The sequence below is a fragment of the Schistocerca piceifrons genome, chromosome 4 (assembly GCF_021461385.2).
Source record: "Schistocerca piceifrons isolate TAMUIC-IGC-003096 chromosome 4, iqSchPice1.1, whole genome shotgun sequence".
Classification (NCBI taxonomy): domain Eukaryota; kingdom Metazoa; phylum Arthropoda; class Insecta; order Orthoptera; family Acrididae; genus Schistocerca; species Schistocerca piceifrons.
The window spans coordinates 716121230-716141133 of NC_060141.1; positions in this window are offsets into that span (position 1 = coordinate 716121230).

Below are 19904 nucleotides of genomic sequence, written 5' to 3' on the forward strand. Positions count from 1 at the left end.
CGCATAGTAGTCACCGCAAGAAGGGTGTACGGACTATCCCACCTCGCGAACGCCCCTCCTCCCCCCCACCCTCGGCTATCCTCCCTCCCCTCCCACCCTCCTCGGCAGCGGTGTTGCAGTACGACAAAAGGCTGGGCCTTTCCGAGCGGTTAAGGTGAACACGTCCGATTAGCCAATAGGCTGTCCAGGTGAGTGTGCTGCGAGGGTGGGGTCTCGGTCATTCACAAGAAAAGCGTGCGCGGCGGGGGTCGGCCGCGAGGGTGTCGCGCGGCTCCAGCGCTGGCATCGGCGCTCCTGGCGGATGCGCACACGGCGCGAGCCGCCGCACGGCGCCCTCCCGCGCTGTCACTGAGCGCGGCCCGGTTCCGATGGTGCCCCCCACCACGGCGCCAACACGCGGGCCCCGGGCGGTGGAGGGGGCCCAGCGACAGAGGGAGGGGGCAGTCGGCGCGGTCGGGACCCCGCTGGCGTCATTCTCGCGGCAAACGCGCTGGCGAGCGGGTGCTCGTGAATCGGCGGTTCTGCATTCCCCCACACACACACACACACATACGAGCTTCGTCGCGACCGCGCGCATCTGTGTTACAGCATCCATGTTCCTCGCGAGTAGGCAACGGATTGTTTTGCGGCACTTATGGCAGGCTACGGCTCAATGCAAGTTTACACGACGTGTGCTGTGTCGAATCGATCGTTTAATGCTTTCAATAATTCGTTGTTACAGGTGACTGATCCGAAGACACGCGTACCGAGCACAGTCTTTGGTGCCAAATATTAGTGTTTTGCTGTGTTACACTACGCATGTTTTTTACCCACTGGATCCATCTTTAGGAGCAATTTGCTTTTTTGCACTACCAATCTTTCCCATGCTCTTGAGCTATGTGAATTTGTGGTGAACGGTGTTCCAGAACCGATAACTGTGGCGTGAAAATGTCTGGAAAGGTCAGTTTTATTTTCTGTTCTTCGATTCCAATTTTAAATTTTTTAAAACACGCACTTCCCGTAACAGGAACGCACTTTCCCATGAATTCATCTCTTTTAAGCAAATTGTTCCTGAAGATGTGGCCACAGTGGTCAAAATGCACATCGGCCCACGATAAAACACGAATCATTGCCACTGAACGCGATGTTTGCTTACACTTCCCGAGCTAGTTCGTTACAGATATTTTGATGATACTCTATGCCCGATGAATCTCGGTTAACCCCTGACGAAGGATTGGTGAAAGGGACCCAATTTAGCCACAAATGCCTTCAAAGTTCCTTCTCTTACTGCCTTAGACGGTTTCTGCAGCTGCACACGAACGGAGGCTACTTTTGCATTCATTACTTACTCGATGTCTTCTGCAAGTGTGTCTCGATGCTGCATTTTATGTCAAATATTTACCCGCTGGAGCAGCTGTTTATGATAATAACTTAAATAAATTACAAATCTGATGGGTTTACGAACCATGTGATCTAATACTGAAACTTGAATATGTTCCAGTGACAACTGGTTTTTTATAAAAATTTGTACTAACAAAACCAGAATTTTTTTAAAAAAATCGCTAGTTACTTTCTGTTTCTTCCAGTAATTAAAATCGATTTATAATAGAAATATTAGCTTTTTCATCGATTTAAGTCAGTCTTATACCATTAAAGGTGATGATATTTTTATGTAATACATGTGAAAGTACTACCCTCAAGAAGGATGTAGCTGACCGATACTGGACAGGCAAACAAGAATTTTTAAAAACGAGTTGTCGCTGTTAGCGGTCTTCTTCGTACAGAAAAAACAGTACACTACTTCGGCAAAAAATAAATAAAATAAAATTGCAATGAAGTGTACAGTGGATTATCCACCAAGGCCTCTCCTCGCACTCGTTCAGGGTACACCATTTTGCGCTTGCTAACTAGCAAATACAAGTCCAGTTCAGACTATGATAGTATCTGACTTGTGAATAACCCGTAACTGAAAGCACTTACCTTGTAAACTACTTTGAAACTCTTAATACAGTTAAAATAGTGACCAGAATGCTCTACAGCTCAGCTACTTCTTGTTAAGATATCTCATAAACAACAGTCCCGTACTGCGTCTTGGATGGGGCTGTCACTTAAGACCAGGAAAGCGAAAACCAATGACGGAACAGATGCCGACAGAAACTAAACTAGAATTGAAATATAAAGTTACGCTTTAGTGGCCGTAACAATGGCCTTCCCCTGCGTCCCACGGCAGTACAGCGGGCGTTTGCACTGTTTGAAAACACCCTGTCACTATTGTCCTGTACCTTACTAAAATGGTTCTTAACTTTTCACACGCAGTCTTTTCACTACAAGGGCATGCTAGAACCGACACTGAGGCGAAAGTAAATATTCTGGGAAAAGTCTTCCTTAACTGCTTGTATTTTTTTCATCAAAGCAAAATTCAAGCACTGTCTTAAAATGCTGATGTATCAATTCAGCAAATTTTTATTGATAACTACCGCTTTTTAAACGCCAATAAAATGGATTATAGTGCAGTATACTTCTTAATAAAAATAAAAACCTTGAAGTGCAGAACATAGTTTCAATGGGAAATGCACGAGCAATATATACGAAGCTTGTGAGAGGATCGATTTCAAGGAAATGTGTTGTGTTTACTTTTCTATTCAAAATGATTTTTTTCTATTTGTCTTCTAGCTCTATTTTATGTTATTTTAATTCTGTGTCTGTGAATGAACTTCAAAATCAAGAACTATGTATTTTAATGAGAAAGAGTACCCTGGTCCATTATTTCATGTTGTCAACAAATCCTACGGAGACTGCTTTAGCTGTATGGTAAAACTAATGTAACACCAAACGTTCCATTTTAAGAGTGGGATTCGTCTTTGTCTGACACCAAGTTATAACAGCCTCCCTTAATTGTGTTAACTGTTTAGCGATGCCCTTTATACCGGATTAGGCCTCTACTGAGCGCCTTACTCTGAAGACACCATCTATTTGTCGACCTGAGCAGAAAAAGAATAAAATCAGTGGCCGACCACTAGGGCTAATGCAGACCGTTTTCCATTGAATCTCTGTTATTTTATGACACAAGGGAACATTCACACGTAGGGAGTACCGAGTCCTGCAAAATTTTTCTAAGCAGTGAAACTGACATCCCAACACACGAACTGCGCGTCTCGCTGTACGAAGGAGACACAAATCAGTCATGTCTCACTCTGTGTAGACCGGCAGTCGGCTGCAATCAAAAAGTACAACATTCAGGTAACAGTCACAGAAATAGTCAATCTACTTCCTTACGATGGAGAACATTAATTTAAAAATTATCCTCGAATGACAAAATCGCACTGTCACACAGAAAAAAAAATGAAATGGGCGTATGGCATTGTTGGCCGGGATGTACCAGTCGGTTTCGGCCAAGTGCAAGTCTTATTTCAGTCGGCGTCACATTTGGCGACTTGTGGCCGATGATGAGGATGAAATTACGATGAGGACAACACCCAGTTCCCGAGCGGGGAAAATCTCCAACCTGGCCGGGAATCGAACCCGGCCCAGTGCATGGGAGGTAGGCACGTTGCCATCCAGCTAAGCAGGCAGACCGTCGCACAGAGTGTCATTGTAAATGCGCGCACGCTCAACAGTATACAAATAATTTAATTACTGCAACTCTTTTTCAGAGGTACGAACACGGCAGTTCCGGAACTGCATCTGATAGCTCGGCAATAGGGAACTATTACGAAATATATTTGCATTTGTGTTCTGCAAGCCGTAGTGCTGTTTCTGCTGCATGGTGCATCAATTTAGCCCCCTCCCTCAACTTCCTGCTTCAGCCACGAAATGTGCGCGGGAAAAATTGCCGGTACACGCTTGTATTATTAATTAATTCTACTTGTAATGGATGTCAGAGGAAGTAATACGTTACTTGACTCATACTGGACGGCATGCGTGTCATCAGCCAAGCCATTAGTAGACGCCATAGAACCATCGGCACAGACATGTCGAAAAATACAGTCCGTCAGAGTCTACCGAGCTGGGCGAACATGAGCCGTCACGAAGACAAGTTGCTAATCATCCTTGCTGACTCCATGGCCCCTGTCTGCTAGGCGCTGCAACGAATTCTTTTTATCATCGACTGGTTGAAAACAGCTGTCCGACCAATTCATGAGGATTTTTCATCAGTCTACGAACCTTGCCGAGTTGGATTAACCAAAGAGATAGAGAAGTTTCTACGAAGAGCGACGCGTTCCTTAACGGGATCGTTGGTCGGTGCGAGAGCATTACGGAGATGCGAAAGTAGCTCTAGTGCAACCTCTACAAGAGAGGCATTGTGCATCGCGGAGGTTTATTGTCGAAATTTCGAAGGCTTATGTTACGTATTACTTTCTCCCATATATCTCACGCGAAAAGATCACAACGAGAAAATGAGAGAAATTAGAGTGCACACTTAGCTTTACAGACAACTGTCCTCTCCACGTACCATTCGTGAGAGGAATGGGTATGGGGGAGACACTACACACCGTCGGGTCGTCTGCTGAGTATAGGTGTACATGCAGCAATTTGGTCTATATGATCTGAAATGTCACTGTACGTAATATCCCTTACCAGAGAGAAACAATAATATTGTTTTCGTGATAAATCTACTTATTCTGGCTCTCTGTTAAGTCCACCTTTTTTACAGATGGTTGCGGGACCTTGGCCCTTCAATGTAAAATATCGAATCAAAATACCTTCTACCGTTTTCATTTCCAGCTGTTATTTTGAGCTACCAGATTCGGCGCTATATTACGTCATCTTCACGCCTCCTGACAGATGTCAAGAAGAATCCCATCTCTGGTCGAGTCAAAATAGGTGCCAGCATTTAGTGATTGGTATCCGTAGATTTTTGACGCTGTGATCCCTTCGATCATCACTTGCCCCTATTTTGATGCCGGCCGAAATGGCCGTGCGGTTAAGGGCGCTGCAGTCTGGAACCGCAAGACCGCTACGGTCGCAGGTTCGAATCCTGCCTCGGGCATGGATGTTTGTGATGTCCTTAGGTTAGTTAGGTTTAACTAGTTGTAAGTTCTAGGGGACTAATGACCTCAGCAGTTAAGTCCCATAGTGCTCAGAGCCATTTGAACCTATTTTGATTGCCCCAGAGGTGGAATTCTTCCTACCCGTCGGTAAGACGGACTGAAGGCGGCGAAATGTAGCGCTGAAACTGGTTGGTCAAATAAAATAACAATAGGAAATGTAGACAGCTGAAGATGTTTTGATTCTACATTTTATACTCAGGGTCTTGTTTTCATGTTTTTATTTAGTTGCCTTTAGCGCAGCACTGTCTTTTCCATTTACACAAGAGAGGACGCTGTTGGGCCTAAGTTAACGCCATTTGTAACGTCCCGCACATTCTCCGTATTCAGATCCTTTCGGCCTTTTCTGTAGTTCCAATTTTCACCGACGGTGTATTTTATGGGGTTTGTGCATCGCGACTGATACAGAATTCGGTGAGAAGATTTTGCTGGTGAGGTACAAGTCGTATACTCAAACTCTGTTTCTGATTCATCCGCTTCCCTTCTTCGGGATATCTGTTGCGAAAAATATGCATAGACGCAGCTGGTGCTCACGAAATGACGCCAGGCGTGTACTCGAGCACGGGTTGAGGGGGATCTGTTCACTACGTGGCCAGAGTTTCGGGAAGCGGGTGACTCGTCGGCTGTGCTGTACGGCGCTCGGCGCGGTAATTCCGCGGCTGCGCCACTATCAGAGGCGGGCCCATTCGGCGAACGGTGACACTGCCGGCAGCTGCAGGCCACGGCGCTCAGCTGGTCGCCGCAAGGCCAAGGACACGCAACGGCGCCGCCGCCGCCGCTGGCGCCATGCCAGTGCCCAGCTGGCTGCCTGCCTGCCTACCGAAGGCGCCGTTTGTTTCCCTCCACAGTTCCACTTCACTGTCACACCGATTCGTAAAAAACGATAACAAGGTATCTTGCTGCATATTTGCAAACAGCATTACCCACACGAACACGTCAAAACCGTGTCACCCCTGCACATGCACAAGTACTGGACCGGCGAGCGCCTTCGTGCTTTTCCGGTAGCCGTCGACGCCAATCTAATACCAGTGATTGTGAGTGCACCGACGCACCCTAGCAGGCTTTCAGGTTACGTTCAACCAGCCGTGTGACCACTTTGACACTAACCATAAGCGCCACATATTCGCTATGTTTACATGGGACCTCCCAAAACCGGATTTCGTAAATCCATTTCATAGTACCACTTGTGATTGGTCATACAGGGTGTTCGGAAATTCCCGTTGCAAACTTGTAGGATTTGTGGACGGTAATGTAAATATTTTGAATAGGAACACATGTCCGCAATTCAGACGTATAACGCGCCCACGTCTACTGAAGGAAAGAGAAATGTCTCAGAGTTGCTTCTCCTGGTATGCAATACGGAAGACAGGATGACATATACTACGTCTTTTATGGAGCACTTCTTGTGGGGTCATATGCAAAGTTTAATTCACGAGATTCCTGTGGAGGCAGAGGAACATGTTTCGTAGTTATAATGTCTGTAAAAATGCTGGTGATCGCCATATCGAGCCACTATTCAATTCATCAGTACTGTTCTGTACGTACAGTATGCTGGGTTCTTTTTTGTTTCCCATAATGTAAACACGTAATGTTTACGTGTTAATACAAAAAATGTGCTTAGGTGATACACAGACCTTTCGTTATGTTCCCTTTCGAACTGTTACCTAATAATTGTACTGCGTCACGCCTAATTCAATGCCTCCAGTAGAAATGAATAAGTTAAAACATCTGAATTGAAACCGTCAAAGAACGGGAACAGTACATTTCCGGACATGGGTTCCTGTTCAAAATATTATGTACTCACTCCCCTCCTCAAGTCCTGGAAGTTCGTAAGGGGAATTTCCGAATACCATGTATAAACATTCCAATGTCCATAGCGTAAATGCTGTTCTAGCGGCCTGATTTCCACTTCCACAACCGATTTTCGTTCCCATGTAAATGCACAACCGTTATTGAAACATGTTTGTGTTATCAGGTTACATCTCGTTTTTTTTTGTTTTTTTAAATGTTCAGTTAACCTGGACGGAGTGCCTTTATGTGCAGTGAAGGAGACGTAGAAATATTGGATTGCACACGAAATTGCCTACACCTACTATTTAACTGAAGAGAAACAGCCACTGTGGTAATTAAGTCAGAAACCGGAACACCCGATCTCCAGACGTCATTTGTGTAAAACAACTGACGACCAGAAAACCGATATACAACCGGTCTTTCAAAATCGCCTCAGGCCTTAATATGTACACTAGGCAGCGAAAAACGGCTTTAGAAACTCTGTTTTCGTCTTCCGGAAATTGTGTTATATGTGAACGTAGCGACAGCTGTGTCGCGAACGTCCAAATAGCACTGCATCGTATTTTACTCTGAACGTATTCGTGTACTTAATCACTATTATTTTGCTATACCGAGAACAAATACAAATTCATGAAGATCAAACATTTTTTGGGAACTTCCACGGCTATAATGAAATTAATTAATTGACAGACCATTAAAAATTATAACAAATGTGTCTTAAGTAACTCAGACTATATTTTACAAGCGGTTCAACAGATCAAAAGCGTACGATGTTATATAGAGACGACTGTTATGTAGTATAGTTAACATTCGGTATCGTTTTACCTATTGACATGCTGAAGCACCTACAGATTTTGAGGATGTGATCTGTACATGAAGAAAGCATTTTTGTTTCAAGAATATCAAAAAACTAGGACTCACAATATGGCTGATTCAGTGTCACTACAACAGTAATATAGCGCATGTACAAGAAAAATAAAAATACTATGGCGCGTCTGGCTAGAAATTTTAATATGTTAATTCTATGACTTCGTTGTTGTCGATGTTCATTGTGTTTACTGGACGTGCTGTAATGTTTCGTTTTCGAGCCTTGTCGAAACGAATTTAGTGACCAAGACCAGCGTGCCGGCCTTAGGAGGTTTATGTTTTGGTCGCAGTTCGAAACTCATGAGGCGGTTTTCCCCTAACATATAAGACAGACTACCCACAGTGACTGAGTGAACTCGGTAGAAGGCTGGGCTAGTATTAGGGGCTTGTGTCTTTTCCGGGACGATAGAGGCTTCCAGTGAATTTTAAGAGGTAAGCCATGGTTACTAGAGAGCCAGCTTTCAGGCAGCACTCTGCAGACAAAGGCGATGGTGGAAGAAATGAGTAAGAATCAACGATAATGCCCGCATTAGAGAGAAACAACCAAACTTCATATACCTTGACGCAGACTGGCTGAAAATGTCGAATTATTGAATATTCGGGGAGTTTCCGGAATGAATTTTAGCTATGGGGGGGAGTGTGCGCTGATACGAAACTTCCTGGAAGACTGACACAGTAGCTCTTGCTTCGCGCAATTATCAAAATGAAAAGGGCGCCTACGAATTGTATATTTATAATAAAGGATGACAGTTTCTCGAAAGAATGGAATTGTGTACATGTGTCGGAAGACCACATAGCTCCACCAAAATCACAAACATGCGATGTGATAGCAACACATGAACTATACGTAGTACCAGGAATCTTAGTGCATTGTCTACGACCCCTTTTCTGTCAACACGATTCGCCCAACGACCTCACCCCTACTACATATGCAGCCACGCCATCGCTAAAGCGTGGCAGGTAGAGAACTGCGAAGAGCTCTGCGTTGCGAGTATTGTTCTGTGAATCATCTTCACAACATAGGATTTAAGATGACCTACATTCACGAGCCGTAAATGTGGGGAGCTTCAAGGTATAGATCCTTGGTTTCCGAAACAAGGCTAGGTGTTGTGAAGAGGCACTGCCATTGATATCTTAGTCTGAGTCAGGATCCCTGAAGAATCTGTAGCCTCTAGCAGCTCTTTCTTTACCTTTATCCTGCATAAATATGGTATGGCTCGATGCACTCCTTGTTAAACTCAAATCTACCTCGCACAGAAACCGTGTACCCGACTAAAGAACATGCTCGCAAATCGTGTTATCGATGACGGCATTAGACGTAGCGTAATTCAGAGTAAGCAGAAAGATAGTCCACAGTCCTTCTTTACTGGCTTCAGTACTCTTTTCTTTGTACATTCATTGACTTGGCTAGCCCCACTACCGTCAATGTTAGCTGTGTTAAATAATTGCTCAAATTAACCCATTAAGAAAAGAGAGAACTTCTTGTTTAATGACCTAGAAGCCTTGAGTTTATAGCAGAAGAAGTGGAGATTTTAAATTTAGTTCAAATCAGTCCTATCTACAACTGCATTTGAATACTAAGAGGAACAAAACAACAACATAATGAGACCTCTTATTATTAGTAGTAGTAAAGCACTAATACATTTTTCATACTGAATAATTCACTATAAATTTGGCTCGCTCTGTTACCTTAAAAGGCAGTAGAATATCACTAGCAGAAACTCAACACACAGCAATATTGTGAAGAAGCTGTAGTTAGTATCTCTTGGGGAGTGGTGGAATTATCTCTTCTCTTACATATAGTCCTAGACGAAGTAGCCCTAGTCAGCTTATGTCAAGGAATTCTATTCGGAAAGACAGGAGAGAAGAATGGTGTCAGATATGAAACTTTGTCAGTTAACCATCATTGGGCTACAAACCAGTCAGCTAAACAACAGGTATTCTGTTTGAAGAGGAGTGTGCAGACAGTCTTGCATTGACTGAGGGCTGGTCACACTGGATGTAAAGCCCTAATGAATAAATGAGGATCTCCTCAGCTCTCTCGCTTGTGATTGCGGATCTCGTACACAGACTGTCGGACATTTGCTCAAAATTAATGCCCAAAGCGGAAGTATCCTGGAACATTCCTACACATACCACATGCCAAATCTTCTGTACACTTTTATTTTGTACATGTTTGTGTGCTGCCATTCAAATAAATAAAATCACATACAAAATACCCTGTATAGCACAAGGCAGTAAATTCCTTTCATCCAGACCAGGTATGTGAAGGATAAAAATACGAAACATCAGTTTTCGTGTCACGAGTAGCCAAAATACGAATAGGAAAAAAAAAGTTCTTTACTTGATTGAACTCTTTACAAAGCAGGTTACATTCACAGATCTGTGAGGAATGGCATGCTGATTTTAAATTCATACAAGTTGGATGCCTCATATTGCTTACTCCGTTTCTGGATGTTACTGTCAATCAGCGAGAGCAAAAAAAAATTCGTCAGAAACAGCCTCGAATACTTGGTAAATAGTGAAAACATACTACTCCAATAGTTCCTCTGATCTCCTAAGAACACTATACTTCTAATTTATATCCTCCTTGAAAACAAAATACTATATAATCAAGTATATCAATTATAGCACTCTCCAATACGCTCGTGAAACAGCATCCAAACTGCTTAACTAACACAATCGTAAAGCAAAGCATCGAGAGGATAGAATCAGTAAACAGTGCACATGCTTTTTTCTACTGTGTTTCTACAGGGTCGCGAAGCAAACCGCTTCTTCCATCGTTTAGGTTTTCCAGTCGACGCGCAACGCAATAAGTCCAAGGTCAGTAACACTACACTGGCCCAACCGAACCAGCTTGCTAAATCTGTATACTCTTGAAAATGTTTTAAGGAGGACGGCGGGTCTCGTTTTGACCCGCGGGGTTAAATTGTTGATTCTTACCGACCACTGATTTTCGGCTTGGAGCTTATCTGACTGTATCCAGATAGGCTCCATATCTGGCCACAGCACCTGAAATTATGCAATGTTAGTAATTTCCGCTCAATCTACTAATTAGAGCCACGAAGGTCCTCAGAATGTCTAAAATAAAAATGAGAAGGTAACAGCCAAAAACTACAAGATAAAAACCTTAACAAATCGAATACTTCACTTTTCACACAAATAATAGGGCTTATTTACATTCCAATAAATCTAAAGAAGTCCGTTCCCTTGACAAAACATCTCCCAGCTATCTACTAGTTCGACAACCTCGCGCAAGGCTGTCACGGACAAACACCAACAATTACTCTAAAACATAATGGAGACTCTACAAACACCCATTCCACAGTATCCACATTCCTAGGGAAACGAAACAGTGAAATAACGCTAGCTCTACAAACACAGCCTACAACTATCTACAAAATGCTAACCTAACCGAAATTTTATTTTCAAAACAACTGCGGAAAGCTTTAGTAAATCACTTTCACCCAGTCAGTATTCAAGATGCGGATTAGTTCGCTTCTGGCTCACTACCAGACATTCCCATCCATTCTGCCCCGCCCGTTCCCCTCCAACGTTATTTGCTCTTCTTTGCGGGGTGCTTTCTCTTGGCCAGGTACCTCCTTTCTGTTGTTATAAAAGTTTGTTTCAAAGATTCATAAATGATATATTTCAAACGTAACAACAATCGGAGCCCAGGAGACGAGTTGGCATAATTATCATACACCAGCGGATAACTTCACAACAGCTCTAGAGTTTAATTCTATACACTCATTGCAAACATATGAATATTTAACCCTAACGGCGCTAAAACACAACACAGACCATCAAAGACATAAGCTTTAATTATTAAAGAATTCTTTTATTATCTGTTCACGACATTAAAGCTCCGGAATAATTCCAGAACAATGTTTTTGCTGTCAGTTTAAAGCTTCGTATACAGATATCTCAACGTTTCAAGTCAGAATGTTGCCAACCAAAGAACGCTTACCCCTATTCTAAATTTCTTGAAGTTAACTAATACTGTGTCTGATGTTGCTCAATGTGAGAAATCAGCAGCTGCAGAGACCACGTATGATACAGTACTTCTTTACAAAAGGTGACAATCAGGAAAGTCTATACTTAACTAACTGTGTGAATGTAACTGAATGGCGGACATCATCGTCCGTAACGCTATATATAGAGATGAACTTGTCAATGAGAAAACGCATTTAGCGACTCAGTTGTTTGCCAAGTTCAAAAATGGTTCAAATTGCTCTGAGCACTATGGGACCTAACAACTGAGGTCATCAGTCCCCTAGAACCTAGAACTACTTAAACCTAACTAACCTAAGGACATCACTCACATCCATGCCCGAGGCAGGATTCGAACCTGCGACCGTAGCAGTCGCACGGTTCCGGACTGAAGCGCCTAGAACCGCTCGGTCACCGCGGCCGGCGTTTGCCAAGTTTAACACACTATTAGTGTAGGTAGGTTAATATAAATTATGGTTGTGAAACTTAGCGGAGACTCACCAGATGCATGCAGAAGACTACAGAGATGAGAAGTGTCGCGCTTGCTTTCTCACAATGGCGTAAGAGGTTTTATGAAGGCATTGACTTTGTGGAAGATGATGAGGAAAACATGGCAAAAGTTCTAGAAGCAATACAGCAGGCAAGAGATTAAGTGTTCATCGTGTACCTGAAGTGTTTCGATTGGTAGTGAAGGTGTTCGACGTATTTCACCAAAAGAGATAAACAAGAGGTAAGTGCGCGAAAATGGAGCAGAAAAATTTGTGTGATGAATATGGGGGAAAACAAGTTTATTCGCCGGCCAGAGTGGCCTAGCGGTTCTAGGCGCTACAGTCTGGAACCGCGCGACCGCTACGGTCGCAAGTTCGAATCCTGCCTCGGGCATCGATGTGTGTGATGTCCTTAGGTTAGTTAGGTTTAAGTAGTTCTAAGTTCTAGGGGACTGATGACCTCAGAAGTTAAGTCCCATAGTGCTCAGAGCCATTTGAACCATTTTGAACCAAGTTTATTCCGATATTTAGAAGCGTTGGAGAAGTATCAGAATTGTTTATTAAGTCTTATTATTCATTAATAAGATTTGTATTTTTACATGTGATCCATAAACCGAACCTCAATCCACGCATGGAAAGTCATCACCCCGGCCGGCTTCAAAGAAATGCTTTTTTTTTGTTTCTTTCGAGTTCCATTGAATTTATGTGACAGAATGAAAACCCTGCGGTTAAACAGTTGATTTAAACGTTATAACGTAATCCTGGAACAATTTTCAGAAAGTATACGTAAGAAGCGCCCTCAACTGCCAAAAACCGGACGGATTTTGTTTCAAAGCAATGCGCCCGCTCATACTGGTTTATCTGTGAAACAATTTTTAGTCGGCAATAAGTTCGCGCTAGAAGGTGACCATTTTGCGAAAGAGGTAAAAACAAAAACAACGTATCTTTCGGACAGCCTCACTGAAAGCGACATGCAGAAATGTTTCCATAGTGGAAGGAACAAGAACAGTGTACGAAGTCAATTAAAGCCTTTTTGGAGAAGACTAAATCCATCTGAACAAATTTGCCAAGTACAAACACAGTCTCAGTCGTTTTTGCGTAACTTACTCAAATACATTTGGAGAACAGCGCAGTTTAAATGCGATGGACAAAAATGTAAAGAGACCCGCCTCGAGTATAGCAAGTTGCATTCGACCACATAGGGCCTTATCCAATGGCGCATACGAAAATCACCGATTAAAAACCGATCCATTCACACGCTCGTCATTATGCGACCAAGAGAATACACAACGTTTACACCTGCAAAGAGAGTACGACATGCTATGTTCCCACAATATAAGCACTGTCTATCACAAACACGTGGTTTAATAATAAAAGAATAGCGTCAAAACGACGTGCACTAATCAAGTAAGTTTAAGTTGCAATACGAGAAGTACCATATACATTACTCCTTGAGATGTGAATGTCTCGCTAGCACTCACGTGGGCTGTAAGCATGGCACCGTCGAAGTAGGAGAACTTACAACAGAAACTATTTATTTGGATGTATTCAAGCCCCTGTCTTGACCTACAATTCGTGCCCTCTGTGGCTCCGTCCGTCATCCGTTATTTTGCTTTCACGGTAGTAGAATCCCTTCACTTCGATGTTAGCCTCATTTCTGCTTCTTTTAATTACTCTCGTCTTTCTTTGGTTTATTCCCAGGCTACGTGATATGATAGAGCGTTCACAAACTAATAACTACAGTGTTTATTCCATCCACCAGGTCCTGTAATTCTTTCTCACCTCCACTGGAGATAGCAATGTCATCTTCGAATGTTATCACTGATACACTTTCACTACGAAGTTTCATGCGATTTCTGAAATATTCTTTTACTTCCGTTAGTGCTTCTTTGATCTACAAGTTGCATAGTAGGTGTGAAAGAAAGTATCCGTGTCCTGTGCGCCCCTTCAATTCGAGCACTTCGCCGCTGTTTTTCCATTCTTGCTGTTCCCTCTCTCTTGCTTCTTGTACGTATTGTGTATTACCCGTCTTTCCCTAAAGCGTACATCAATTTTTCATAGAATTTCAAAATATTACACCACTTTATTTTGCCTACCGTTTTTCCTAGACCGATATATCCTATGAGAGCCTTGATTTTTCAAATGGCATGCCCTTCCTTATCGAACGACTGGTAGCAACATTATCAATGATTTAATTTTACTGGGCGGCAAAGTAACCCAGAGGAAACGAGAGGGAGGTCAACACGCGTGCCTGCTGGAGCCCCACCCTGTGCAGTGCGGAAATTCCAGTGCATTCTCACTGCGCGGCGGCTGCAGGCTACGTGATATGATAGAGCGTTCACAAACTAATAAACACTCCGCATCAAAATAAGGAAAGCGTTTTAGCAAGGACACCAAAAAGAGAAGGGCGGGATTCCCCCAGCAGCAGGTCAGCGACGGCTTCGTCCGCTCACGACAAGCTCCTTATTAAATTTATAGACCCTTTTCCAGCCTTGAGCGACACAGCAGCATAATGTGATTTTCCCCACATTCTCCGGACAATCGCGCCAAGAAGGTCGTACTTCATTTATATGTTTACCTTTTTGGTTGAAATGTCTCTGGATACGTCCGCCTAGAGACATGCTCTTAACGGCGGCATATTTAAATAATTTTGCATAAGAAAAGTCGTCGGGCCACCTGAGGACAGGATACAGACTACCGCCGCTTACTTTGTAGCAGCGGAAATCTCGAAACCGAGTTTAATAATAACGAATCAGAATTGCTATCCGACAAGACAAGCTGTAACTTCGGCCAACGGAACAGGACCGGCGTGTATTCGTCTGAGAAAAAGGGAATCAGGTATGTTTTGGTATTGTTACAAGTGGACCACTGCCCGTCTCTCCTCGAGTAAACGATTAGTGAAGCAGCTTCCAAGATGATGCTAGAATGAAGCTGCTCACAAAACTTCCCCGTACTATACATACAATCAGTTTCAAAAAGATATCACGTTCTACATCTATGATCCTGGCACAGTCTCTACAGATCCTTTGTATCGTCTGGGAAGTGGCGCGCAGTTATCATCCTACTCTATAACACAACTACCGCTTTTAGATCAAGAAAATGTAGCAAGAGAATAGTATGCTATTTTTAAAGCCTTGGTAAGGAAGCGCTATACATATTATGAATAAGACGAATTAGATGCAAGACATGAAACAGGTGGCAGCCGATTTCAGTCAGGCTGGTACACTTGCTGCCGAAGAAGGTTACAGTAAGCTTCTTGTAAAATTATAAACATTTGGTTACGAATCACTAAAGAAAGTTGCATGCGTGGAAAAGACCTGGATATACGTTCAAATACGTATTACTAGTTCTAAATTACAACGGCTAGATACGGATTTTAATCGCGAAAACCTTTCAAATACCACGCAAGCAATGAAGAGATAGATATTGGAAAATATTACTAAATACAAACAAACATACAAACTGATAAGAGAATACACTGAGTGAGGCGCGCAGTGGTAAGGCACTGAGCACGTATTCGGAAGGACGGCGGTTGCAGTCTCCGTCCAGTTACCCCGATTCAGGTTTTCCTTGATTTTCCTAAATCACTTAAGGTGAAGTAGGGGGTGGTTCTTTTGAAAGGGCGCATCCGATTTCCTTATTTTTACTTCCCCAAACTGAGACTGTGCTCCGCCTCTAATAATCTCATCATCGACGTGACGTCAAACTTTATTTTTCTTTGGATCAGAGAATAGACTGGAATGGTAGACGCGATTGTGGCTGTAATAGATAGGATATGTAATCAAAGCGAATGCGTGGTAAATGGTAATTCTTTCCCGGATTACCACAAATAATAGAAAACCGAGATGATGACCGAGTGAAAGGCGGGCAGATGACCTCAGGAAACACAATTGAGCTATTGGGAGTGTACAGTTGAATAATGCGTTGCACAGAAAAGTATAGTGGAAGCCATTATCCAACAACGATGTCAAATGCCAGTGAGACAGTGTGATTTTTTTTCCGCCGTACGAAACTGCTACAGAAGTGAGTAAGAAGTATTCCGAGTGATTCGCACAAGTTTCCGCTAAGGCAGCTGTGGAGGAAAACGATGTCTCAATGGTGGAGCACCGCGCAGGTAGTCTTCCTTGTGTGAACATATGAGGCTGGGGATCGCCCCTCCTTACACAACATGCCGACATTCCTTTTACGTGTACTACAAACTGCTTAGGTAGTCGTTCACCATACACATTCAGGAAGTGTAGTGTAGAACATAGTGACGTAGTGCATGCGTCACAGCTATTGGTAACGGTTCTTATACTCGTGCTGGTTGCATTCAGAATAAAGCAAACCGCTTCAAATGATGAAATTAAGGAACTTCAGTTATTTTTTTCGGGTACTGTAGACAAGCTAACAGAGTCAAAGTCTCCATAAACCCACAATGTCGCGCCGATGAGACAAGCTTTGACAATTGAGTTTCGCTTCTGAAAGCTTTTTACAAAATTCTACAAAAGAATAACCCGAATGGGACGGAAACAAGTAAACGTAAAGCACATGTACAGACTCATCCCCCTGGGCACTTAAATTTCTCATTGGTACATTGCTTCGTTGTACCGGTAAGGCGTCTTCGGCAATACGAAGAAATAAAAGGGAAAATACCGTCGCGACAGTTTTAAATGATTACAGTTTCAGAAAATTGGTTGAGTTATTTACAGAAAGAGCTTCACAAATTAAGCAAGTCAATAACGCGTTGGTCCACCTCTGGCCCTTACACAGACAGTTATTCTGCTTGGCATCGACTGACAGAGTTATTCGATATATTCCTGAGCGATACAGTGCCGTATTCTATCCAACCTCAAAAAATGATGAAAGGAGAAACGTTTGTCGCCTATTACATTTAAACTGTCCATGCAGTAAAATCGTGACATCAGCTATGCCAATTTTACTTACTATTTCTTTACTATGTACTGTGTTCGCGACACGCTTCGCTTACAGCATTTACAGGGTGTTTCAAAAATGACCGGTATATTTGAAACGGCAATAAAAACTAAACGAGCAGCGATAAAAATACACCGTTTGTTGCAATATGCTTGGGACAACAGTACATTTTCAGGCAGACAAAGTTTCGAAATTACAGTAGTTACAATTTTCAACAACAGATGGCGCTGCAAGTGATGTGAAAGATATAGAAGACAACGCAGTCTGTGGGTGCGCCATTCTGTACGTCGTCTTTCTGCTGTAAGCGTGTGCTGTTCACAACGTGCAAGTGTGCTGTAGACAACATGGATTATTCCTTAGAACTGAGGATTTTTCTGGTGTTGGAATTCCACCGCCTAGAACACAGTGTTGTTGCAACAAGACGAAGTTTTCAACGGAGGTTTAATGTAACCAAAGGACCGAAAAGCGATACAATAAAGGATCTGTTTGAAAAATTTCAACGGACTGGGAATGTGACGGATGAACGTGCTGGAAAGGTAGGGCGACCGCGTACGGCAACCACAGAGGGCAACGCGCAGCTAGTGCAGCAGGTGATCCAACAGCGGCCTCGGGTTTCCGTTCGCCGTGTTGCAGCTGCGGTCCAAATGACGCCAACGTCCACGTATCGTCTCATGCGCCAGAGTTTACACCTCTATCCATACAAAATTTAAACGCGGCAACCCCTCAGCGCCGCTACCATTGCTGCACGAGAGACATTCGCTAACGATATAGTGCACAGGATTGATGAAGGCGATATGCATGTGGGCAGCATTTGGTTTACTGACGAAGCTTATTTTTACCAGGACGGCTTCGCCAATAAACAGAACTGGCGCATATGGGGAACCGAAAAGCCCCATGTTGCAGTCCCATCGTCCCTGCATCCTCAAAAAGTACTGGTCTGGGCCGCCATTTCTTCCAAAGGAATCATTGGCCCATTTTTCAGATCCGAAACGATTACTGCATCACGCTATCTGGACATTCTTCGTGAATTTGTGGCGGTACAAACTGCCTTTGACGACACTGCGAACACCTCGTGGTTTATGCAAGATGGTGCCCGGCCACATCGCACGGCCGACGTCTTTAATTTCCTGAATGAATATTTCGATGATCGTGTGATTGCTTTGGGCTATCCGAAACATACAGGAGGCGGCGTGGATTGGCCTCCCTATTCGCCAGACATGAACTCCTGTGACTTCTTTCTGTGGGGACACTTGAAAGACCAGGTGTACCGCCAGAATCCAGAAACAATTGAACAGCTGAAGCAGTACATCTCATCTGCATGTGAAGCCATTCCACCAGACACGTTGTCAAAGGTTTCGGGTAATTTCATTCAGAGACTACGCCATATTATTGCTACGCATGGTGGATATGTGGAAAATATCGTACTATAGAGTTTCCCAGACCGCAGCGCCATCTGTTGTTGAAAATTGTAACTACTGTAATTTCGAAAGTTTGTCTGCCTAAAAATGTACTGTTGTCCCAAGCATATTGCAACAAACGGTGTATTTCTATCGCTGCTCGTTTAGTTTTTATTGCCGTTTCAAATACACCGGTCATTTTTGAAACACCCTGTACGTATACCATTGAATGTACACGCAAAATTGTGCATTATACGACACATAGTTCAGCAGGTATGACGTCATAAGCACTGAGATGCGTGAAAAAATGCGGCTTCGCTCCTTTACGACCAATTTTATTCACAACACATTTCACAGACCGTAGCCACATATACCAACAAAAGTAGCTACAGAATTATATCATTGTACAGGGCATAGTCGTAAACATTGAGCTGTGTGAAAATTAAACTGCAGAGTGTTCGCTAGACATAGAGGTGAAATATTTGTACAAACACCCGTGCAACATGTCAAATAAATGTGAAATATATTTGACATATGCGTGGGCGGATGAATAGTCATCCCAAACACCTCAAACAATTCCAACCAAATCTGTAAACAATTTCAACCAAATATGGTACACATATTAGAAACAATCTGGAAAGAAATATTGTGCGGGTGAGATCACCAGCCTCCTATTGGGATGAGCGTGATTACGTGGACAGAGACTGGTGGGTGGAAAAGGTGGATAAAGAGGGGATGAGCTAACAGAAAATTGGAATAAATAATACTCAGGCAACGCTGGGTACTCAGTTCGTGGATAACTGTACTCGTATGTTTATAAGATGATATTATTCACAAACTGCTTCTCTCAGCCCATAGCCCTCTTATTTAGAACAAAGTGTAAAATGGCTCTTACTATTGTCTCTCTATTGTTCATTCGTCTCACACACATATTATATACATATGAACACAAGAAAGACAACAGTAAGAGCCATTTTACACTTGGTTCTACATAAGGGCACTATGGGTAGAGAGAAGTAGTTTATGAATAATACCGTCTTGTAAAAATACGAGTACAGTTATCCGTGAACTGAGTAACCAGCTTTGCCTGAATATTTATTTATTCCAATCTTTTAGTAGCCCATCCCCTCCACTCCTTATATATATATATATATATATATATATATATATATATATATATATATATATATATATATTTTGTGAGGTGTCACCGCCAGACACCACACTTGCTGTGTGGTAGCTTTAAATCGGCCGCGGTCCATTAGTACATGTCGGACCCGCGTGTCGCCACTGTCAGGGATCGCAGACCGAGCGCCACCACAAGGCAGGTTTCGAGAGACTGCCTAGCACTCGCCCCAGTTGTACGGACGACGTAGCTAGCGACTATACTGACGAAGCCTCGCTCCTTTCCCGAGCCGATAGTTAGA